General features: G+C 41.9%; 1 long non-coding RNA gene across 2 annotated transcripts in view; it reads left to right on the top strand.

Moving 5' to 3' along the window:
• LOC124053895 overlaps positions 1 to 25,995 on the top strand; it is a 73,406-nt gene that overhangs the window by 41,625 nt on the left and 5,786 nt on the right. The gene's annotated exons all lie outside the window — the stretch shown is intronic.

The following is a 25,995-nucleotide window of genomic DNA, read 5'->3' as shown; positions in this document are numbered from 1 at the left end:
ATAATGTGGGTGAATTCATTAAGGCCTGATGATTGTTGATGGCTCGCATGGGTTGAGAATGGACAGAGATAAGGAAAGGTTTTTGGTAATTGAAGTTCCTTAGACACCAAGGCTGCACATATACGTCAAGGAAATAGGATATAAAATTACCTACAGCTGACACACATGCAAATGCTGCTTCGCACACACCCAGAGTGGCACTGACATACAAATTCAAAAAGACGTACTGTAAATACACACACTCAAATAATTGAGCTTGAGGAGATTGTGTTACAAGTGCAACAGCCCTAAAAATCAGCTCATTTATGATAATATAGAAAATCCAATTTGCCGCTGTTCCTCACGAGAGGTGATAAGCGGCGCGTGTATGAGCGTACATCTTCACCTTTGATGGAAAGGTGACAGCGGGGCACAATCCAAGGCCTAAGAACTTGGCTCTTTACTCCAAAATCATACATACGATTCCTTGTTCGTCAGAACTGTAAAGGTGTAGACCCTCTTCCCCCGTGTGCAGCAGGAAAGCGTGACTGATTGAAGTTGATTTCCCCTCACGGAGCTTTGCATTGCGGCAGAAAGGCGAAACATGCAAAGACGGTCGAGTAAGCAGACGTGGTCAGGCTGATAAGTACCAACTCCATCCCCATCCTCCACTGCTGGACGAGGTCAGGCCCACAAAGACTGCAGAATTGTAATTACACTGTATATTTGTGTGGTGAGTGGTAACCTGTGGTTTTGTGTTTTAACCACACACACGGACATCAGATTGAGATGATGACATTTTCAGATAATGAACTCCACTGGATACTAGCACACAAAGACATATATCACCACTGTGACACATTACTCAATCTCGATGAGTTAATTAAGCCTTAATTACAAAGTCAGCCAGCCCCCATAACCATGAATGTTACACCAAATATAATATTTTAATTATTGCAGCAGTACATCAACAGAAGATATGATTAGGGATGAATTTTGTTCTGTGGTTTTTGAATTACTGCTTCCCGGATTGTATCACTAATGTCCTTCACACCATGACATAATTTTGATTTTAGGGAGCAGAACTGCAGCTAACTATTCAGAAAAGAGTCTCTGCTCTCAATTCTCTCTCCTGTTAATGAAACTGCAATATTATATGTATTAACCCTCCTGTTATGTTACGGGTCAAACTGACTTGTTTTAAAGTTTGAAGATCAAGAAAAAAATAGTTACAGGTGTTTTTTTCAATATGAAACTTCTTCTGCTTGCCTTAATTAGTGTAATCAACATATGACATCAATATGGTTCATCTCACATATTTGCAACCACCCCCTGCATGTTTATATGACACAAATACTGTTCAGGTCAATTTGAATAGTTATGTAAAACTATTGTGTTTTGTATGTTGGTCTTTCAAAAGTAATAAAGTGGTGAAACATTGAAAAAAAACATGTATTTTTTTATGAAAACAACTGAATTATCCTAATTGAACCATTATCTGTGAGAGTTAAGCAACACCATTGCACTAAATATTGACAGAATAGTTAGTTAGTAATTAAATATTAACAATGCTTATTAGGATTTTTTTTATTTTCTAGCTTCTTTTGGATAATAAAATATGCACCGGGTCAAATTGACCTGTGAACATCACTGCTGTTCCTGACAAATGAACACAACAGGAGGGTTAAATCTTTCAATTTCATAGAATTATAAAGAGTGCAACACTCTTGACAGAGGTCTGTCAGGGGGAATAGGTTCATCATCTGTTTTTTACCTCATCTATTTACCAGTTTGAGTGGGCTATAGAAAAATAATCTGTTGTTTCAGTTGCTTCAGCATGGATTGTTTGGATTTTGGATTGGGTTTTTTTTTCCAGTTGTTGAGATGCTTTAAGTAAAGAGTTCATTAGGACACTAAGGCTGTTCTGCACTTGTTCATGTTGTTCTGAAGCAGACCACTAGAAGGCATTTTCAGCCTGTGACATGTGGAAGAAGGGGTTTTTAGTTAAAAATGTACATTTGTTTTTTTGGCTACTTGTTTTGGCCACCTTTAAAATCTAACATTAAAAGACTTTTACAAACAAATACTCAAATATTCTTACAATTTTTCTAAACAACCCAAATAGTCTGGTTTCAATCACATGTGCTCATCACTCTGTTCACACATAATTTTTCTTGGGTGTCAGTAAGAAAAGCTCACTCAGTACAGTCACATCCATACATTTAGCTTTTTTTCTTCAGCCACACACACACACACACAACACTATAAACATGGAAAAACATAATGCCTGGAGATGAGGCCACTCTTCATCTATAACACATTAGCATTTTCTATTTTCCCATGTATCCTCAATTTCCCTCAAAACGCTATTCCACATTGCTTTGTGTGCCTAATGGAGGACCCAAATGGTTCCTTTTTGTCCATCAAGAGAATTACAAATAAGCAAATATCCCCATAAAACAGTACATTGCCTCCATGCCCCCAAGTCCAAATAGCAATGAAATTGATTGATAATCAACTGATAAGATCAGAGCAAATATGATCTCTGGAAATTAACAAGGCCATTGTATCAACACATTTTCTTTTCATTAGAGCCCAGAGTACCCTTTATTCTAATGAATTGCCAAGAGTAAAGAGTGCTTTTTAGGTGGCAGACCTTGGTTGGTTATTAATCATATAAATGGCACCGTACCAATTAAGCCCCACTGTGCAGGGCGTTAAGGCTTTTAACTGGCCCCAGATTACCCCAGACCTCTCCACTAAGAACCTTTAATTACCATCCTTACCAGGAGAAGGCCCGAGTCAATGAATACATCAATGTGTGGATAAATTCATAGAGCGGGATACTTGTGTCTAATTGCCGGGATTGACTTTTAGGGGTGAGTTATTTCTCAACAGAATGTATTTGAGGTTGTGTTTATGAGAGACGGAGAATATGAAGCTGTGTGTACGGATATACTGGATACGATAGAGATGCAGCAGAAGAGACAAAAACGCACAATGTCGCCAGGCAGGAGTCAAGGTCAAGAGAAAATTCCGTGTTGCCTTAATAATTGGCGTTGGCAGTTTCAGTCCATCTAAACGTGAGCAATTATAAGAGGCGAATCAAAAAAAATTTCAGTCGAGTTGTACATCAAGTGATGCTAATCGGTCTTTGTGTATATCTCATTAGACCAGACGGAACTAAAGCAAACCACCGTCCAGAAACAATTAAATTATATGCATGCAAAGTGAAATCATTTGTCAATTATGTTATCTTGTCATTCCATCCAATAAGGTTTGGATTCTTTCTCGGTGTGTTTCTCCGTTGGTGTGTCGCCAGTGCCTGTCACAACTCTGACTTGTCACGAAACAAAGCTTTCTTACTTACGGAGCTCAAGATATGTCATTAATTAAAGAGAAGAAAAAAATCCCGACAAGGAAATTGAATTAATTATATGTTTAAGATCGGGGAAAGTAACAAAGTGTGGTAAATTTCTCTTGAGACCAAAGATATGGTTGCCTATCATGAGTGAGAAATTTAATTCAACATTAGGAGCTGCACACAATATATTTTCATGAAATAGCAAGGGAGTAACTGTTCAGAGAAGGCGCTGCTGAAATTTGGTGGAATTCTTTTGTTGGATGGAATCTTTTCATCGTGAGGAAAAGCGTCTGGCTTACCCCCCCCCCCCCAGACAAGCATGCTGATTTGAACTTTATTTTAATTGGGTTTTGGGACCTGATAAAACATACTTGCCATGTGAAAAGACAAGTTGGTGGAGTTTTTACATAGATGTTACATTGTCTGTACAGTGTTTGTTCTGCATCAGGAACATCACAGACATTGCAAAGGGGGAAAAGGGCACACTTAGACCATTCTTACACCAAAATTAGCATGTACGTATACACAGGGTTTTAACATGCTAAAAAAAAATTCCCAGTAGACGAGTTTTTGCCTTTCTGTTTGTTTTCAAGTGTCTCTCCTTTGACAGAAAATAGGAATAGTAAAAAGTAACAGATTATCCACCTCATCAGACGGCGTCCAGGACATGTAAAGACTTGTTTTAAAAGTCTTAATGGCATTCTGAATCAGAGACTTCGATTTTCTTGAGCTCACAGTGGCTTGATTTATCATTACAGCTCATGCATGGAAAGTAGTCACCCATGATACAGTTTCCACACAAAGAAAACGCACAGGGAAAAGAAATCAGTTCTATAGCAGCAGTGGCAACACACAAGTAATAATTATAGTAACTAGAATTTGTTTGGTTCAGAAGGGCACTTTAGCCAAGGAGAGCAAAGGGGCAACGGCTTGAGCCACCACAGCAGCTACACTGTTTATCCCTCTTTTGCACAATGGATGTAAAACTACAGCACACACACACCTGCACCGACCCTCAGTCATACATATCTGGCACACAAAGCTTGTTTACAAGCCTGCATCTCATGAGGCGAGTTTGTTTTCCATTGGCTGTCAAAGTTCCCCTTCCTTGCCTGTTGCAGTGAAAGCATGTAATGCTATTAGTCAGCTTTTGCATTTCAACACCGTGAAAGTGCTTCAGAATTCTTCCTAGGATTTTTTTTCCCCCTCCCTGAGCTCATCTTCGATGCTCTGGTAGGAGCTTAATTTTCACTATCAGCAGAGCCATGGTCCCTACGTGTTGTTAAAGATACACGGCTCCATCCCAAACATGCTATTTTTAAAAGAATTTGAGCAAAGTATCTGAGGAGTGATGATGGCATCGTTAGGCTATTTCACAGCCTCAGTCAGTCCCCACCACAGTTCCAGTTCCCCATTTGGAAAACTAACAGCAAATGCTCTGTTCACTCTCTATCTATTTCTGTCTTTTCATTGCCCTGTCATATAAACATCCAAAGACGTATACACCAACACACACATTGCCATAAACACAAGCATGCACAGACACACCTAATGTAAACACACAGAGACCACCTGCCTGTCAGATTGGAACAGCTGGAGTAAACACGTAAAAACCAGCGCACTAAGAGGTTGCAATCAAATTCTGAGCACCACCAAAACAATTGAGGAAAGGATCTGATGAACAGATGGAAAATTCCGGCAGCTGACGACGCGCTGCATGGTGTGCGCCAGACTTTGGGCTCTTCAGTTTTGTAATATAGGATTAGTCACAATGGAAATTGCCATGAATGTTAAGTAGTCGGCAGTGGTTGAATAAGCATTCCTATACTAAAGTAGCAAAAGCACAATGTAAAAATACCGTATTATGTTAAGTTTTACTGACAGAAAAGTAGGTAAATTCATTCAGCAAAGTGCCAACAAGTAACAGTTGTGCTGGCTATTACTAATGATACGTTAACATGCAAGCAGCACTTTAAATTGTAACTGAGAGAACGAGAAACTTCATATGGTACTGAACAGTCTTTATTATAAGGTCATGAGAGGCTTAATGTATAAAATCTGCAAAATAACAAATAAATGCAGAGAAAAAGTAAAATATTTTCCCATAAAATGTAGCTTGTAGCATATAATTTAAATACTTGATGTAAGAGTTGTACTTAATCACTTCAATAAAAGCACCCAGTTATCTTCCACTGCTGAACAACAATATTTGGTTGTTGTGAGCTGCCATATGACACACAGTAATCGGAGCACGAAGCCACAAACACACACACACACAATCGCACGCGGTAACATACAGACACAGCTACATGTGCAATCACACACAGTCATCACAGTCATTCACCAAGCGACCAATTGCATGATTGAATGGACACTGCACTGTAATTACAGACTATGACAATATGTCTGCTGCCCTCTGTTCCTGTGACTCCCTCCCAGTCTCCCTCCATCCGTCCCCAAAGCCACTGACCCGTTGGCTTCTGTGTAATGACCACTGAAACGGGTCATTCTGTCTTATTGACACAGCCATACACAGGCTGGACATTATGGCACGTCAGTACTGGGGATCACAGTTCCAACAGTAATGACTGTTGTTGTGGATCACAGTCCCAGTTAATGACCTCTGCTACGGGTTGAGGAAAGTGTCTGTCTTGCTGCTGGTGTCACTCCGTCCATCTGTCTGTCAGGAAAAACTCAAGAGGTCACTGCCTATTCTGACAATAACATTGCCTGCAGTTATGAATGCTTTCATTCAGTCGCTCTTTCATCCGTACATGAAGATAATCAGACACACACCGCCCCAGTCGCAGGCCTTGTGTCTATTAGCGTGACATAGATGTTGACCTACCCCTCCTTACTCCCTCCAGCAATCTCACATATTGGGGGGCTGGATTATGTCCCCTGGACTCGGTGCTTTGCCAGACTACAGATGGAGGGCACACATGGAGACGCCTTCCATTGCCACGCAGCCTCAGAAAAAGGCTTAATGCTTTGTATATGGATGTGTTCTCGTCTGAATAGCAGTAAAGAAACATTGAAGATTTATAAATTTGATACAAGCAAGTCGATTCATATCTCTACACAAACAATGAATTATACAGCATGTTTAAAACGGCCGTGCAGTCATGTAAAATTCTGACTTTCTTTATAAAAGGAGTCACAGCACAAGCAAAATGAGTGCTGCTCTGCCACTTGGCTAACTTCTGAATAGAGTGCTTTTAGATTGAATAAAGCAGTGATACTGTAGACAGGCTGGGCAGGATTATGGGCAGTGACACACATAGCAGCCAGGGTATTGCTAAATGTTTAAAGATACCGATGAGAATAATATATTATTTTTCTTTCTTCATGTGCCATCCATATTGTTCTGGTGTCATTGATTGAAGTTTTAGAAAGGTTTATTTTTATCACCTCAGTCCAAAAACATTTTCAACAGTTTCATTAGGTCATATTTTGTAAATAACAAGTGTCAACCTTCAGGCAAAATGAAGCACAACAGTCAAAAATGTAAGTTTTGTACACAATGTACACAACATGGGAATTTTTTTCAGTGTCTCCAAACTTTAGTAAACCCCGCAAGAAAACAGTCCTTAGGGTTACCTACTGCTTAATAAAATAGGGGAAAACAAATATTATCAGTGCATTATGAGCGAACTGACACTTAGTCGATTCTTTCTTTGGTTTGAGAAGGGCTTTACATATCTGTGCACCAACAGCTGGTAGTAGGAATGTTTGTTTTTCTGTTTTTTAGGGGCAACAATGTTTGGAAGTGTGTGCAGCGTGTTCAATATTATGAATATAAAATGCAATGCTATTTCAATATATTCCATTTGACTAAATTGAGTGGCCTCCATCCCCCGGAGGGTTTGAATTAGGAATGTTCCTTGGTACCCAGAAACAAGGTTACCACTTAAAGGTAGTATCTCTGAAAATGCTTGCATAGGTCCAGTGGGAGCAGAATTTTGATGAGACTGGAGAGAGAGCATAATCTTCTCAATTTCATTGTTTTCCCATTTCTACATTATTTCCATGAAACACATGCATCTTGAGGCCCTGCTCAGAGATTGAATGTGGTGAATGTAATTCTGTCTGTGCTCCCTTGGGCATTGCATAGGTGTTAGTGACTTGACTGACTTTAGCCTGCATGCCTAAGGCCCTGATGGGATCTGTGCCACCCATGTACCTCATAATCTCTCTGGAACAACACTGTCCTCGAGCACAAAGTCTCTACCTGGCCACAGGAAAGGTTGTGTTTGTGTATCTGTGTGTGTCCCATGTTTTTGCATTTATTTGTCTGGCTTCCAGCCTGAGTTTAGGTCTAATTCTCTCTGCCTGGTTGTATGATTGTCTTCTTTCTGTCTGTCTTCTGTAAGAAGATTGGATTGGTCAGTGTTTACAAGTCTATCGCCATGGCAACAAAAGCAGCTTCTTAGCATCTCCACACCCAGTTATCTCCCTCCCTCAGGTATCTTGGACTCTCTGCACGTCCCTCATCCCCAAACATTTCTTATTCAGTTTTATACTTACAAACACACTCAGCACGATGTGTCAGCACGCGTAGCGGTTAGCTCTGTGTGGACTTTGGATGTTCTGCCCGTGTTTTCATGGGAATCCTCCAGGTGCTCCAGCTCCCCTGCCGTTAAAAGCATACATGTTAGAATAATTTCTGTGACCGACAGACTTACAGCTGGAGTTGGTCTCCAGGTGCTGCACAGTGGCTGCCTCAGTGTGTAGGATTTGGAGGCATCTAGTGGCGAGGTTGGAGATTGCATGCAACTGAATACCCCTCCTCACCTCCCTCCTTACAATGGGCAGGAGCAAGTTACGGTGGCTGCTTAAAACACTCATTCAAAGGTAAACAACAATTATTTTCAGGTGATTATGCACAAATAAAAAACATAAACTTCAAGTACTGCAATCCTTGTCAGCCACTTGATACCCCAAAATCCTAGACACCTGACCTTTGAATAATATAGACACACACATGGTGAGAATATTTTGGGAAGTGTGATAAAAACAATGCATGCTAAGGGAACTAAGTTTGTTTCTCTGGTTTTACATGTTCCGAAAGAAAATTTTCTAATACTGTTTTGTAATGAGTTGTATGAAACCACTGGTTAAAGGCAGCCTGGGATCAATTTGAAGTTATAGAGTTTTTTACGCTTTCAGTGATTTCCTACACTGTGCAAAAATTACACAAATAACAACAGCCATAGGAGTATTATATTCTACCTAATAGACTAACAGTATAATGTGCACATTGGATTGTGTGACAAAAACAAAAGTGTGTAATTCAGTGAGACAAATGAATTGAACTGGAAGGAACAGATTACCAAATCATGAATGAATCAGAAATCTAGATAGCAGCGGTGGCTCGTTGTGGAAATTGAATCTGTTGTTTATGAAAAATTGAACGGAAAAGATAACGGTAGAAGATACCAACTCTACTAAATCTTTTTAACCAAAAAGCAATTGTGCAACTTTGGCATCAAACTCTTTTCAAAAATCAAGGGGAGCGTTTGTCTCTCCTGTTGCATGAGGCTGACATTTTGCTGCTGGATGACACAGGTGGCAGCTGAGGTGACAGCTCTGAGGCAGGACGAGTCGGGTCGCTGGTTCTGGCTGAAATGAAGCAGTTCTCTCCTGGCTCTGAGGCTTGTCCCTGTGGGTCATTGATGTTGTGCCTTTTCCCCCAAATTTGGCTGGTCTATAAGACTGCAGTCATGCTGATTAAACGGGCTTTTGTCGTTGTTGAAAGAAGCTACAGATGTGGGGAGGTTTTCCTTTTGACCCACCACAGGCAGTTTGCCTGGCCAAAGTCTTTGCCTTAGGTAGAAGGCTGGAGGCTGAGCAGATGTGGCTCTGGGTGGTTATTTATTTTTTTTTTCTTCTGAGTTATGTCAATTTCATAGTCCATTTATTAAAAAGTTCAGTTCATGTTTCCTTTGTTCCAAGTTTATATTCCCAGTGTTTTTTGTTTCACTGTGAGTAGCCCATTGAGAGTAGTACTCTACTTCTTGTTTTTCCTTTTGTCTTCCACAGCTTACACAAGCTCGGGAGTGTTTCTTTATCTAGTATTTAACTCTGAAGTTTGGTACCAACCCTATGAACTGTGAAATTTTCTATTGTTGTGGAGGTTGAATATGAAGTAGCAAGGTCAGGTGGAAGAGGAGGCATTAAGGTGGAGGACAGCACAAAGGCTCACCAGGCAATTGTAACATACTTGCGTGCTTATGCACACTCACTGACCAGTCTCGCCCTCTTCCACTTACTATCTCACATGTAAACACAAAGCCCTTTAATTTACTTTGGCATATAGAAAGACAAAGCTTGCTGGTTGTCTTTACAGATGTGTAGCGACATAGAAGCCAGCCAGACAGTCACAAACACAGACGTTCTGTCAGTCGTGACAGGGGAAGAAATATCTCCACTTCTGCTCTGTGTCCTGTTCACAGCAAGGCTGCGTGTTTGATGTTTTCCTCTGCTTCACCTCAGGGCTCACGCTGGGCTGTTCTGAGGATCATTGCCTCGGCAAAATTTAGGAGAAAACTGGCTGAATATCTTTAATGGCAAACACACAAAATCATCACAGCAAGAAGAGAGAGGTGTGACTAAGGAAAGTCTTCTTGTTGCAGTCATATTTAGCATACTTTTAGGGTCAAAACTTGAGATGTTTGTGTTCCTAATGTCTGGGGTCAACGTGGCCAAGTCATGAGTCTCAAGTCTCATGTTTACTGGTCTGCCAAGTCAGGAATATCTGCCTGTTTGACACCTCTGTTATCTTCTTACACAGAGTACAGATCTGATCCCAGTGCCATCTTAAAATCTGTACACCTCAATACGTGAGATTTATTAGGATCATTTTTATGTAAAATGAGGTTTGAGATTGCTGTGAGTTGGTGGCCTCCATCTGGAAGGGTCAGAAACTGTGAGTTTTACAATGACAGTGACGAACAATCTCTATTTTTAAAGTTTGAATCAGATATATGTGGCACGTACTACATCCGCTTAATTTCAAAGGTGGCAAATTATGGTAAATGTCTTTTTTGGATGCCAGCTACATTAATAATGTCTGTAAGTGAATAAAATAACTGATAACGAGATAAAAGAAACAGCGTTGGTTAATCAGATGTACTTTGCAAATGTCTGGATGGCCTGCCAGAGCAGATAAAATGAAAATGCTCAGAGATTAAAGTGTCACAGTTTGACCTTTTCACCCCAAGTCAATTTCTCATTGCTCATCATTTCTATGGCCTGAAGTGTAGTGTGCACACACTGCCAACATTTGCATTGAGAAATGGCTACATTAGCTCATATCTGCAACCTCATCACCCATTAGTCAATTAAAGGGTTAATGACATGTCACAGAGGAAGCTTCAGTCTTGGTTGGCTCATGCGACTTCCAGACGACCAAGCTTTAATCTAGCCCACTTAAATATGCATGAGCCCTCCCAGTGGGGCTTTAATGGCCCTCAGTTCCTCCCCCCATCTAAACCTACACCCCTGAATCCCGTTTGACAAATGAGATAGTGCACCTTGAGTTACCAAGACAACACTTTGCTCAAGGTTCTGTGAAATAGACCGTTGATGGAGGTACTTGTCAAAAATGTGTCTTGGCTGCTGTCAGCAAGCCTCTCCTGACCTATTCATAATAATGGTAGAACGTCTGCCCCCGTGATGCCAGTATTTAAATATCACACACACTCTTGCTATAGAAACTGATAGCCAGTATAATGAGAAACTTTGTCGTGCTTCGTATTACCTGACTTGTACAATTTAGATTGCCTGTATGCACACTGACAGTCCAGAACAGTTGGAGACTATTCTACTACGAGAGCGATTCTGTAGCAGTTAGAGTATAGCTGAGATTGTTAGCTACATCAAGACTTTTGTCAGGTCTAACCAAGCAAATATTGACGGGCAGTTTTTATTTACTCCCCTGATACCATTGTGAGAGCACTATCTGTAGGCCTCTTCTTTAATTCAAGCTGTTTTATGATTTGTTGTACTTTTTCTGCAGCCAGTTTACTGCAGCCAATCACTTAGCTGTTTAAGGCTAACATGTTGCAACTACAACAAAAGCTTATTACTATTGTACTAATGCGTATTTTACTGCTACTATTACTGCTACTTTCACTCCATAACTGTGTACCTATAAGCAAAGTTAATGTGGAGAATGACTTGTTCAGAAACATGGATTTAACATGTACTTCAATCTCAACCGCATAGCTGCCAACATACAAACATATTGTCATAAATCCATACCAGGCCATAACATGGCACTCTCATCAGCCATTCATGTTTTCATAGTCAAGACTGTCACATCTGTTGGTGCCGTGTCGAGCATGATGTAGGCTTGCTTCGATTGGAAGACATTTGTGTGGAAATAGAAATGCTTTTGAATTGAAATTGCAGCCTTTTCTCTCACCAAAAGTGGAGATTAATTATTTTAAATGCCTGTGAATGCATGTCTTGCACTTTGACAGAAAAAAACTATAGTCTATAAAGATATATCTTTAAAAGTCTGTTTCTTAAACCCCCTCCGTGCTCCTTCAGCCCTCATCACTCTCCCCACTCCCCCCTGCTGTATCCCTGATGACCTGAGAGCATATTGTTGTCTAAAGGCATTTCTCTGCTTATTTCCGGATCAATCGTGGACATATGGATATCCTGGAAATGACAGATGAACGTCCACTCAGTTATTGTAAACACGCCAATAATATCAATGAAGGGAGGCTAAACAGTAGAGGTCGTTTGGATTGGCTCTAAACATGTCAATAATGTTTATTTAAGAGACTGAACTGGGAAGTATACAACCCACTGTTCCTCCACAGATCCATTTCAGTGAATATATGGAATCAATGTGCGGGTGAGCTTATGTAATTTGAGTATGAAGTGAGTGGTTTGCCCTTGCTTTTTCAATTTTCGCACTGACCTCACACAGATCCCCACTAGAATTATAATGGCAAAAGTGGGATGGTAACCATGCTACAGTGTAGGGGACAAGTCTCATTGCACTGGGGAAAACAAGGTCATCCACTAACCTTCTGTCTCCAGCTGTAAAGCAAATACTCAAAGGGAAAGGCCACCATTACCAGCTTCCCAACGGGGGTATCAAGTCAATTCCCAGCAGGCGGTCATGCAAACACACAGACAGATACAAGCAGCCCACAGACAGGATGAGTTAGAGCTTTTCCTTCTGACACACACACACACACACACACACACACAGTCACAGACATGTCCACACTCCCTTCAATCCCTCTGACCTCACCTCAATTAGCGGGAGACATCTTTGTTTGGGTTGCCGTGCCTAATTAGCATGGTTCACCACAGAGCAAGTGCTCGGCAAAATTCATTTATCAAAGGGGCCTGGGACAATGCCTCATGTCACACCATTAGGATTGCAATCTCTCTCATCATCTCTCCAGCTCATTTCATGGAGCCATTTGACAGTTCTGAGCGAGGGAATGAAGTAGGGAGGGAAAGGGGGATGGGGGCAGCATTATGGAGCGATGGACAGAAAGTAACAGCATGTAAAACAGAATGCTAGCGAGAGGACACATGTGGATACTGAGCGAAACAGACAAATCGTGTTAACGGGAGACGTGAAGAAGAGAGCAAAAAGACGCAAGAAAAATGAGTGACAACGTTTGAGGAAGTGGCAGATGGAAGAAGAGAGAGTTAAATAGACTCAGTGAAAGACAAATAAATGAGGAAGAAAGGAAGAGAAAGGGAAAAAAAGCCTCAAGTGTATTCATATTGAGGCCAGTGTGTGAGTCAGTGTGGCCAGTGCTGGCAGCCTGAATTCTCCCTATCACACCTTCCTCATATGAACGCAGCTTAATGGGTCTTTGTATACACACACTGTTTTTAGAGGCCAGAGAAGCGTCCAACATACATCAGATATTCAAAGCATCTTCTGTTCTCAAGACACACACACACACACACACACACACACAGGTGTGCACAGACACCCTCGTGCACGTTTCCTCCCAGCCTCTAAGCCATAAATGTCAATATAGAAAGCAATCCTGGCATGTCTCCCTCTCTTGCTGTCTGTCGCCGTCTGTCTCTTTTTTTTTGCTCCTTCCTTTTAGGAAAAGGAAATTGTTTATCTGAATTGCCAGAGGATATTGTGAATCATTTTTCAAAACGCTATCATTGGTTATTTTTCAAATGGTGTGCAAATTGATGCATGTGTAAGAGAGGGGGCGGTGGGGGTTCAGGACTGAGGGAGACGACCATCAGACCATCAATCACAGCAAAGTAGCCCACAGTGACAAGTAGAAGATCTTTGACATTTTTGACTGACTTGATTGATGTGTTTTTGAAGTGCGGGGGGAGCTGGTGTCAGACTTCCTTTCTGGCATAGAGCAGATAGATCACACATCACCCTGCGGAGCTCTGTATTTTTATTTACAATGTGTGTGCATCTGCTTCACCAGCCAACTCATTTCCTAATGAGAGAAAGAGTACAGTACCATTAAAATGTCAAGAACTGTGGGTTTGGGGCTGGCGTGCTATACGTGTGTTAGTGATGACAAACTGTTGCTATGACTGTAGTTGATATGTTGATGTAATTGTTGTGTAATTGTTGGTCAGCTCCTGCTTTCAGGGTGTAAGTGTTAGCTTTTCTCTCAGTGATGTGATGCACTATATCGTAGCTCCAACACAGCTAGGATGTACCATTAACGTGTACACTACTTGGTTTGAGTTTTTGAAAGCTATTCAGCTGTACCTTGAAGGTCAGTTGTAACTTCACATTCTGTTTATTGTTTTTGTCCTTAGAGCCGCAGGGAGCTTTTTTATTTTCTTCAGAATGTATTGGCATTTTCTTTTATTTGTGTGTGTGTTTTTTCTGTGTGTGAGAGAGATACACAGGAAAAGATTGAAGGTAAATGGTTGGAATATGAACTACATGAATTACGCTGGGGAAAATGGAAAGTAGGAAGACGAGATTTGGTTTTAGATTTGGGACTGAAATAAAATGATAGTTACTCTAATACAAGAAAAGGACTCAGCTTATTTAATTTGCAGGGTGAATAACTTTCATAACAAGGCACATAAACAGCATAAACTATGAATCACTGGCCAATATTATGCAACAGAATCATACTGTAGTAACAGTAAAAAGGAAAAGAAGGAACAATCTGAAATTTCCACCATCATTACAAATCTCATTAGAAGTTCGTTAGTCGTGCTTTGCTGGAGGCTTTCAGACAACAGGGAAATGTGAGGCTATTTTTTGACCAACAAACTCGATGAAGCTCATTATCACAACATTTTGAGCAGTTGTTTCCGATGGTGTGTTGCCTTCATGCTAGTAAATAGTCCTTTCCTGTGCAAACATCCTCCAAAGTCCAACACACTGGGCCTTTAAGAGATTCTGTAGCTTAAAATACTGTGCTTTACAAGGTGCTAAACCGTACTAGCATACCAGAGAACTGGAGTTTTCTTTTCCACTTAGTTTGTGCCGTGAAGTTCTAAAAATGAGCCGAGTTATGTTCTTTCTTCTCTCCTCGTGCTATTTTCTGGGTGCTCTATTTTCACACCGTTCTTTCTCTCAGCGTAAAGGGTGGCAAAGCAAGGTGACATTTGAAAAGTGCATTTCCCTCTCCGCTCCGTCAATCTGTTCTTTTTCCTTACAGACGGCCCCCTCCATCTGCACGCTGCCACGGCACACCCACCCACCCACAGACACACTCTCTCTCTCTCTCTCCCTGAACGCTGACAATGATATCCCTGGTTACCATCAGGGCTGCGTGCGCTTGATAGACCGGAGTGCGACCTTCGGACCCCTAAATGACACTGTTGCTGGCTGCGGTGTGACCCGAGGGCCCATTAAGAGTCAAACCCAACACCAGATCTGTCACATACACTTTCATGACGAGCTGTTGGACATAACACTGTCGCCTCCGGATGACAGGTTGTCAACACCTGTGTCAGGATGATCGATTAGCAGATTGAGTCCCAAAACCGTTTCTTCCCGCTTGCTCTCCCCACTTTAGACTGATTAAAACTGGGCTGCAATCATTTATATTTCCTCGTTCACAGCCAGCAGGTCTGTTTATCTCCCCGGTGACAAAGTTTTGTTGCACGTTTGGAAGTTAATTGCTTGGCTCATTAGCCGTGTGTGCGTGTTTCTGTCTTGGAGCGGCAGGGGATTTGATATTATCTTGTTATGGTGTGATGTTTTACAGTGGGAGTGGTGATCTCTCAACCCGAGGCATAAAATGGCCTGAGTGCTGTGGAAAGCCTGGAGTGATCTGTTCATTCTCCTCATTCATTTTTAATGGCCTTTGAAGAGAACGCTTGTTTTCCATCACCAGCACCATTTTGGCAGGGAGGTAAACAGATGGAGACTGACAGTGAACGAGCATCTCACAACCAGCGTCTCGCTCTGCCACATCTCCTCCTTGACAGAATACAACAAGCCTTCACCCAGTTTTTCTCCCTGCAGGTAGCCGGTAAAATAAACGTCGGACATTATAGGGATTTATGTAGCACGGAATCGGAAGGAAATACCAATATGAAGTTGAAAGCTTTACCACTGCAGCCACAAATACTGGGGTCCGCTATACGTTTGTTGTAGCCGGTGGCTCTCTGGGTTCACGTTTTTATCGCTGTAGCTGTAGGGACTTGGTTTCAATCTTCGATGTTTAATAACTTCAGAAGAAACAACCTGAGTGATTCGTGTGTCATTTAGATGACATTCGCTGGTGAAGAGAGCCAGACATGATGTAGCCTCTTTTCATCCAGACACAAGTGTAATAATCGCTGCCGCAGCCATGCTATTGACGAATTGCTGTTATTGTGACTTTAAATGCACACATAAACAACCAATTCATTAATCACTTTCCACTGATGGCTTTTGATCAGCAGCGAGAGATTGTGTTCAAGGACTTGTTGAAGGTCGCTGTGCTTGCAGATCTGTGATTGCTGTGTAAATCGATTATGGCAACACCTCCCTCCGAGGACGCTGTCAGAGAGCCAGGCAGCTCCATGCAGGCCTTCAGAGCCAAGAGCCAGGGTGTAAGAGAGGAGATTATTGAACACGTCATAGACACGCATGCAAGCGTAAAATTTACATGCATGTGTTGTCGAGGACCAACATGCATACAGTCAAGTGTGCTTACCCGGAGGAATGCAGTATTACATGATCAAGCAGCACTTCAAAAGCACATGAGAGTACTAGAAAACTCTTTGTGACTGACTTCAGCATGTAGTATTGTGGGATATGCTGCCACACCAAGTGGCAGACAGACTAAGTAAGTGACTTTGAATATCTAGCAGAAGAAAGTGGGATTTATATTTATCAGAAGATCAGAAACGTGACTTAAATTCAGGCAAAAATATTACGCTGATGGATGTGCAAGAAGGAATTTGTTTTTAATATGTTGATGTGTCACGTTTTTCTACCTTCTAGTGCCTAAAAATCAACTACGACAGCTTTGATTTTTAGTATTGTGAATATTCGTGACCTTCCTGAACAACAGCATGTTTGCTCAGTTGGCTAACATGCAGTGAAATTTGTTCTTTTTACTTCCTGTACTCCACCTGTTGATGACTGTGAGTCTGCGGCAAACAGAGATGTGTTTTGGGCCAAAATAGAAGGAACACTGATGAATCACAGCAATATTCCTGCTGACAGCCTCAGGACTGCTGTGGCCAGGTGTACACTGACTATGGCCTGTTAGCCGAGGGCTACATTTGGAAAAGAGACAGACATGAAGAGGACGTTGAAAGGGTGAGAGATGTAATAGGCCCAGGGATTGTGAAGGTAGAAAATGAGAGGCTACTTGAAAGAGAGAGGCATTTAGAGGGCCAACAAGACTGACGGGTACAGAGGGAGGAAGAGAATGAGAGCACAGCCAGGTGAAGTTATTTTCAGTTTTCTGAGGGGGGATGTGGCTGTTTTGTCAGCTCCTGCAGACTGAGGGTTATCTGTCTCCCCCAGCTGTGCCACCCAGCTGTCACAGACTGCTATGCTTCGCTCTGTCCTGGCATCCTGGCACACTTCTCCCTCTGCCCATCATTATCTGCCTGTGTGTGTGTGTGTGTGTACTCCACATTTGTCGGACCTTACGGTTGAAGATTATTAGCGTGGAAATGAGCTGGTTCGGGTTATTTATGTGGTGTGAACCAATATGAGAGTCTCTTCATGCCCTTTCCCCTTCTTCAAGACAGCTGACTATCACTTCAGACAGCTTCCAGCCTACTGTCCTTCCATGTTCTTCCATCTCTTAGTCAGTCTGTACATGATAAAAGTTTTCTTTTCACTGCAGCCTTGGAATCTCTTTGCAGTCATCTCCCAGTGGGGGCCTTGCACCTCCTCCAGACACCAGACCAATCTGTGGTCCCCACTGCTGCTCTCACCGCCCTAACCCCACTGGGTAAGAGCCTCAATTACCCAGAGCATATCACCGCAAACAGCCACTTTGCAGCCAACCACCTGTGACTCACACCGCGGGAAGCTTTGACTGCAACATGGCCGTGTGGGGGGAGAACAGCCAAAGCCTTGGGCTGGCTAGCCAACCATTGATTAAGGGAATCAGTATTGATTAAGGGAGCAGGGGACATCTGGAATGGACCAATTTATGTCTCCACATCAATTATTCAAATAGCTGCTGCTGAATTGGATTAGAAGACGATCTTCATGCCATCCTTTCTACCCCTCTACAATCTGTACCCTCTCAGCAAGCTGTCATCAGTCTCCTGACAAGTCAGCCCCTTGAAATGCAAACTTTGAGTTTGCCACATTTATTGCATATACAACTGGTGCATCGGGTCAATGCTAGGATTTTTTTTCCAGCCCTGATGGCTGGCTAATTCCTATAGCCAGTTGTAGGCCCACATTTTGTTGTCAGCTTTGCTTCTCAGTTTGCCCTTCTGTCTCTGTGTTGACATCTTGAGGGCTTGAACGCAGAACAGAATGGCACAGCCCGGTAAAGTCTGGGCCAGAGGGTTATTCATATTCATAATGTTGGTGCTAGAGAAGCTGTGAAAACGTGTGTGGCTTTGTTCACGTATGGTGTGTGTGTGTGTGTGTGTGTGTTTGTGTCTTTAGGTGGGGGGTATTTGTGCTAATCTCTGTTATTTTGCCTGGCGGGATTCTTCTTTGTGTGTCATGCAGCAGTCGGTCCACTGAGACGGGCCAGCACAGAGGCCAGCTGATGGGCTCCTGTCCATTGTAGACAGACTATGAGGAGTGTGACTGAGCCAGGGACAGAAGCCCACAGGTGGCTGACTATGATAGAGGGCTGCCCTTTGTCTGCTGCCCCACCGGAGCAGCTCACAGACACACAGATCCCTTTGACTATGATTGATGGATGTTTTTTTTTTTTTGTCCCCTTCAGATATGATCATGGACATTGTTTGACTAAACAGCAGAATGTTAGCCTTTTTATTTTTTGTTCTTAATCCATTTGCAGAATTGTATCTTACAATGTACTGTAAGCAGAAGTGATTAGAGCTCAGTCCATATTTGATTTTCAGAGGCTGGTGTAACAATGATAGATTGTAGCAAGAAAAAGCAGATAGCCAATTAAAATTTGATTTAAAAAAATCGGAAATGAACAGTCTGTTCTAATTTATCAGACACTGGATAAATCCTGAACTGAACATCTAAGTCAAAGTAATAAATACCTCATATGTAAATCCGCAGTTGAACATCCAACTCGAAGTATTTGGAATAAATTTGGAATCAAGGTGGGAGCAATTTTTATTTTTATTATTTTTCCTCAAACTGCTCCACCAGTTTGAGGAAAAATAAGTCACTGTCAGAGCCAAGTTCTGCTGATAAGGAAAATGCACTGATTTATTGAGTAGCTGTTCTACCTCTAGAAGCGACGCATGACTTACATAACTCATATGTTCACGGCCCTCATTTAAAAGCATGTCAAGTAAAAAGAAAAGTCAAATTTATTGAAAACAACTTTGACTGATTGATTGGCTTTAAATTCAGATGACAAATACACTTAAATTCTTTTTTAATTGGTAAATATTACTGTCATGCCAGAACACATACACTCTCACAGATACCTTGATTACATTGTCTCTGTCATAAAATTTGCATTTCGCGATTATTTTTAAGTTCAAACTAACGGGATTCAAGCTGTCGAACAATTGTGCTGGTGCAGAAGTACGTTTGCAAATATAAAGTGTGTCACATAGTGTCTCATTTTTTTTTGTTGTTTGCTCTTGGCTAAAAGAGTTTGTTGTTATGGTTTGGACTTGAAGAAGTAAAGTGTGCATCTGTCACCGTGTTGAGCCAAATCAATTACAGTCTGAAAACCATTTCCTCCGTCTGTAGCTTATACATGTGTCCATGTTTGTAGAGCAAAGAGGCTTTTTGGAATCGTACCTGTCTGCTGCACAGCCATAATCCATTATCAACAGGAAAAACACGCTGGACATGTAAGCTGGACAATAAAGTAATAATAAATTCAATGTACTTCTCAACCAGGTAATCAATTCACTGTGTTGTATAGGCTCACACAGCTCTGGTAATTCGTGTTTCGGTGAGAGCATATGGTCCCGGAGCCGGGGGAGCAAATGTGCAGTTTAGAAGGAATTGCATGGTTGTTATTGATTAGGAGCTGAAATGGGGGAGAAGATTTGTGGAGCCCATAAAGGAGAGACTTCAGAGCATGTAGAGTGTGTGTGTGTGTGTGTGTGTGTGTGTGTGTGTGTGTGTGTGTGTAGAGAGAGAGGGAGGCAGGGTTGTGTAAGATCAATGGCAGTGTTTAGCAGGACATGTCTGGACCCTGTGCCACGCTGCTGATTTATCCAGTGATCCAGATGTAAAAGGTTTCAGATATGCAGTTTGGTAACAATCGCATATCATAATTTGAGCATAAATGGGACATTTTGATCAGTTTTAGCCAATTAGCTTCTGATGGACCGAGCAGGGGAAGCTATTTAATAGGACTAAGATTCAAGCATCTACCTGGAAGGAGACTTGTCACTTAACACACCTCGTCTCAACTTGAAGCTTACTTTAGGGTTCACACTGTTTGCTCTGAAACCTTTTGACAGACTAATATGTTCACTCTGTCTGTGGTATTTTGGGTGTTTCTGGCTGTAATTTCGAGTCTGTCTCATCTCTTTCCCGTTCTATCCCTGCTGCTATCAGCAACGCAAATGTTTACTAAGACAGAGCAGACGGAGGAGAATGGACGAATATCGGTAATTGCTCCCATCTCCTTCTGTGCAGTTGTCAATATCTCTGAGTCCACTGCTGAAATTAGACCCGTCAGCCAGTGTCCAAGCTGCGCTCCTCATCATCAATCTGCCAGTCAGGCCGTGCAAACAACAGCCAGTTATCCACATGACAGGAGACGCATGACAAGCCTCACTGCAAAACTCAGTGTCACAGGCAGTAACCAGATGTTTTAATAACAGTTTCTGGCAAAAGGAGAGAGAGAGAGTATTTTTTTTTGGCAGTATTTTCCTGCAAAAACTACAACATTTATCCCAGTTTTGGAAACAGTAATTGCACAGAAACAACTTACTGCCATACTGTTAACTGAAACATCAGAACAGTAAAAGACAAGTGAACTTTAACGTGTTGGTTTAGATGGAATCCCCTTCTTCTCCTCTGCTGCTTTCATGCTCCAAAGCCAGTGAGTGTTAGAGATACATCATAAACACGAGACAGACTGGCACCATTAGCCAGGCTAAACCATTACTGAGCTTGAAGTGTTTTTATACTCCCAAGATTACTGAGCTGTATGAGCAATCCTCTTTTTCTATAACATTAGTTTCCTGCCTGGACCTGTTACTCAAACATGTCTTTTTTTTCCTTCCTGTAAGAGAACTTTGCCACAGCAGCTGATAGTGATATTAATCTTTGGAATTGCTCTGGTGACAGTAAATCTAATAGTCTCTTGTTTTGAAGATAAGTCTGTTAAGCTGAGGTGGCCAGGGGATGAATATGGGTTCAAGTCCCCAAAGATGCAGGTTCAGCCTTATCGATTATAAAGTCCCACAACCCCACATGCTTTCTAACACTGATTGCCAGCAAAGCGCCAAACTCCTCTCTTTTCCCCCTGCTTGTCTGTGCATCACTCGATCTCCGTCTCCGCGCCTGTGGACACGATGGCAGGGTTGGGGGTTGGGGTGAAAGGGCTGCAGTGATCATGGGAGTGTGGAAAACCACCCCTGGTGTGAAGCAATCATAGCCGGCTCTCTATCATCCCGGCCCCTTCGCTAGCTCCATCCAACCTCTCTCCAACCCATCACCCCTCAGAGCTGCCTCTCTCCTCTCTTCCATTATTCCCACCTCACTGGTCAGAAAATTAGGGTGACACTTGGCGGCCCTCTCGCCTCTCTTTCTCTCTCTCCTTCCACCTTCCCCCTTTCCATTTCTCACCCATTACTCCCAGTTCACTGGTTGGTATATGGAGGGTGACACTGGGCCAATTCAATCTCTCGTCCCCATCAGCCACTTGGCCTTCCTGGTTCTACAGCCTCACGTCCATGGGCTTACCCTTCCAGCGTGTTGTCACTCTGTTTTCTACTCTTCAAACCACCCCTGCCCTCCTTTGCTGCACAGAACTTTCTATTTCCTCATCTGTCACTCCTGTTTTCCATTTACTTGTCTTTTTTTTTTCAGTTTACCTCTGACTTTTAAAGTCCTGTGTGTCTCTGAGAAGGTGTTTCAAGATGGCCTTGTTCTCCTGGAGAAGTGATATGCTGTGTTGTGCAGCTGCACCCGTTGAAAAAGTTGATGTTGCGAAAAGTGAGCCATGAAAGCTGTGTGTTTTAGGAGATAACACAGTTGATGGGCCAATAATCAGAAAATTGGGACATTAAAGTGCGTGTTTTGACTGCCTTTGATGTTTGATATTGAACAATGCTGACTGTAGAGTCAAATCAACCTGTGTGTTTACTGCAGAACTGTGGCTAAGCTTTGTAGACTGATGTGTGCTTCAAGGCAGGGATTTCCCTTTTTGATTCCCTGAATGACTTCAAGAAGAAGAAGATTATTATAGGTTCAACTAATCTTTACCAGTGCTGCTGTTTCCTAATTATTTTGGTGGCAGACATTTGGTTTGCCTTCATTATGATAGCTCCAGTTGCATCTTGTCAGGGAACACATCTCATTAAACCAAAGAAGATTTTATAACCTGCCTCTTGACAATATAAATAAGATCCATGGATTTACCCCATGGAGTTTATTTTACAACAACTCAGATTAGGAGTTAAGAAGCATTTGCATCACTTGGAGTAGTAATAGGCTGAGTTAGAGCCAAACACAATGAGAGGTCCAGGCCCAGTGAGCCAGTCTTACTCATTAATTAGAAAATCCATCAGCCAGTTTCTAACTACCAAGTCCAACTTGGAAGATGGACCGCAAAAGTTGTCAAAGTTGGGAAAATGTATTGAATTTACATCTGTATGATGTACACGCAGCCCTGCTGAATCCTGTTTGTCTCTCTAAGCTCTCCTCATTAAGATGAGGAGAAGAGTTGGCTGGAAAAATGTTAGTTTAGGAGTATAACAAGGATGCTCCCTGCATGAACATCTGACTCCTACTGCTGCTGTCAGCTCTGTCTCTTTGTAATTCAGCCTTGAACTGCAGTGTGTTTTTGGAGACCCGGTAAGCTAAATCAGACACTGAATATCTTTTGTGAGTGTGATGCCATGGCTGAGGCTGTGCTCCAGACCCCACCGCCCTCCAACCCCGGCTGTACTTTGTATGCACTAGTGAAACTGTAATTCTAAAAAAGAAAAACCATAGGCTCAAACGTTTAAACAAACAAGCTGAGACAGTTCAAAACAACAAGAAATCACATATTTAATAAGAAAAAAAATTAAAAATTATATACATATGTATATATATATATCTCACCTAATATCAGACCATGTCCTGTTCCCCCTACTGGCTCCTCCATGGTCATCAGTTGTGCATAGTTGCTGCTTCTTCTTCCTCCTATTTTATGGTAGCTTGCAACCACTGATACTGAGGTTGCATATTGCCAACACCTGGTTTAGGACACTGTGGCATCTATGAGTCACAGTCCTGGGGGCGTGTCTCTCTGGTCCCCAGTGACATTAAAGCTTCCGACTTGCAGTTCCACTGATGTTTGTTTCTGAAAGCTTTGTCATCGAGTAAAGGAAGTTGTTGGATGCCGAGTTATGTTTACAGATTTACTCTTTCAGCTATTCCTATTCAGAAGCGGACAATTCAGTGTGTGCACTCAGAGCATGACTTCCCCTGTGCAAAGATTTTTTTCTAGGCCTGGTTTCTCTATCTTCCCCAGTGGTGCTGTGGAAAATCAGGCCATAGGCTTTGAAGTAATTGGCTAAAACCATAATTTGAATAATTTGGATACTTAAAGTCTAAAATGATTTGGGCCATTATGCATCAAAAAAAAAAGCTGAGGGTCCTCTTTTTATGTTAGAGTTCTCGTGCTGCCACTGCTATGTACAGTACAGAATAATTAGAAATCTCTGAATACAACAAAAGGCATCTGTCATCTTCTGTTGTCTTGACACTAGACAGTGAGAGACCCTAGATGGCCTCAGAAGGAACCACTCTGACTGACATGGCCCCTGTCACTAGGATGGAAAGGAAAATTAGCTATGGAGCTACTTGGTGGCACACAGCGTAACCTGAATTCGCATTTGGAGAATCCAGAGTTAATGTCCTATTTTGCTGGTCACTGTGCATAGTATGTAGGTAGCATAAGGCTCAGATGTGTTGAAGATATGGCGACACCCACAGGTGTTTTCAGACTGTACCTGATCTTGGGACCATCTCCTGTGTCGGTTCTGGTGCACCTGTCAGGGCAGAACAACTTACTCATTAGTGATTCTTTTTCTTGTTTGATTTTGATGACTTCAGCAAACTGCTGGCACACCTCCACCCACAGTTATCCTGTGAAGAGGTCTTGGAGTTTGACTGGATCTTTAAATATTTATCATGTGCGCATCTTGCAGGAGGCAGTGTGTTTCCCAGTGGAGTAAGGGGCTTGTTAAAGTGTAAATCTGGCCCGTAGTACGTTTGGATTCAGCCCATGCTGTTTTAGATTTTAGTATCTTATAACTCTGACATTATGACAGTATAATTCAGGTGTAGCTGTTGTCAGTTAGCCTCCTACAACACTGCGGCCTGCAAAGAAGAAAAACAATGGTGATGATGATTGGTTTCATAATAAAGTTTATTCTATATTACAAATAGTATTTTGTTCTTGACTGCAAAATAGGAATGCATTATATTTACATACACAGGTATACAATTAATTATAACAAAGTTAGAGAAGCTCGCCTTATATCCCCCAGGTTTCGTTTTTATCTCTCGATAAGATACTCTCTCTTTCAAATATGGTCTAGTAAAAGTCTTTTCTAGCATGTTTCTGTAACACCTGCTATAACACTGAGCTAGGAGGACGTTTTTAGTTCCTACAAAACGTTTGAAGGTGGAAACTTTATCTGCGCTTTTGGCAACACGGGTTGACTTCTAGCAGACAACCTTTGTTGCAGGGGAAGGGACGGGGCAGGGAGAAATGAAAGACAGGAAGTTACACCGGGGGGCAGATTCACAATGACGGTCCAGGACTCTCACCTTGTGTTATTTGTCAACACACGGCTTTATCTAGACAGTGGATACATTGGCTACACGAACAAAGGGGTTCATGGAGACTGCTTAGAGATGATTCAGTAGTACGTTTCTCACAATATTAACGGCAGCCTTGCATAAATTAATCACCCAGTTGCTAAATGAATCCTTATTCCACTCATTTTCCAATAACAGACATAGATAGATTTGATATGTTTACTACATAACCTGTCAAACACCTTGTGAATGTACCCCTCCAAGTTGAAACAACAGACATTCATCATACTGTGTACCTGCAGACAGCAATTAAAGGAAAAGGACTTGGATATCTCACCTTTGACACGAGGACTAAAAAAAGAAACAGTCACTTGCCAAAACTCAGTCGACTATTACACCTAATGTGCATATGACTTATTAGAAAGTTATGTTTATCTGTATGATAAATCACATGTATGCATTGGTTATTCCAGGTGTTTTTTCAAAAAGTGAAAGGGATGGTATGTACTTTGTCACACACACGGTGGCAAACAGAAGCAGTCTTTAGGTGCTTCTTCTGCAGTGAACCTGTCAGACAACAGCTGTTGGTTTTCACGAGTTGTGCCCATCAGTTGAAAACAGGGCTTCACTCAGTTTGTTTTCTTTGCTGTTCAGGGCTCAACTGAAATGAAATGATCAATCTAATGCAGTAGACAAATAAAAAAGAAAAATGTAATAGCAGCAAAGACAAAGCAAGACTCAACTTGCATCTTCTGTGTACCAAAACTAAAACCACAGAGGAGACGCACCAAACACTGATGGCCTGGCATGGAGAGAAAATGGGACAAGGAATTCAAAACAGGGTTCACGTTAGATCCAGAATCTTAAGATGAACAGTTGGCTTGTAAAAGACTCATAAGTCCCTAGTAGAAGCAGTAGTAGTATATAAATATCTTTGAGCAAGTCAGTTCTATTTCATACCATCCAAATAGGTCAACATGCAAGGGTATATAATATGTTTTCTTTAGCATCTAACACTTCACAAAAACCACGGGCGTGAGGATCTGTAGCAGGGGCTGAACTGGATAAAGGTTCCACCTTAAACGAA

The sequence above is a fragment of the Scatophagus argus genome, chromosome 22 (assembly GCF_020382885.2).
Source record: "Scatophagus argus isolate fScaArg1 chromosome 22, fScaArg1.pri, whole genome shotgun sequence".
Taxonomy (NCBI): Eukaryota; Metazoa; Chordata; class Actinopteri; family Scatophagidae; genus Scatophagus; species Scatophagus argus.
Note: the sequence above shows the minus strand (reverse complement) of the source record. Positions and strands in the feature narration are given on the sequence as shown.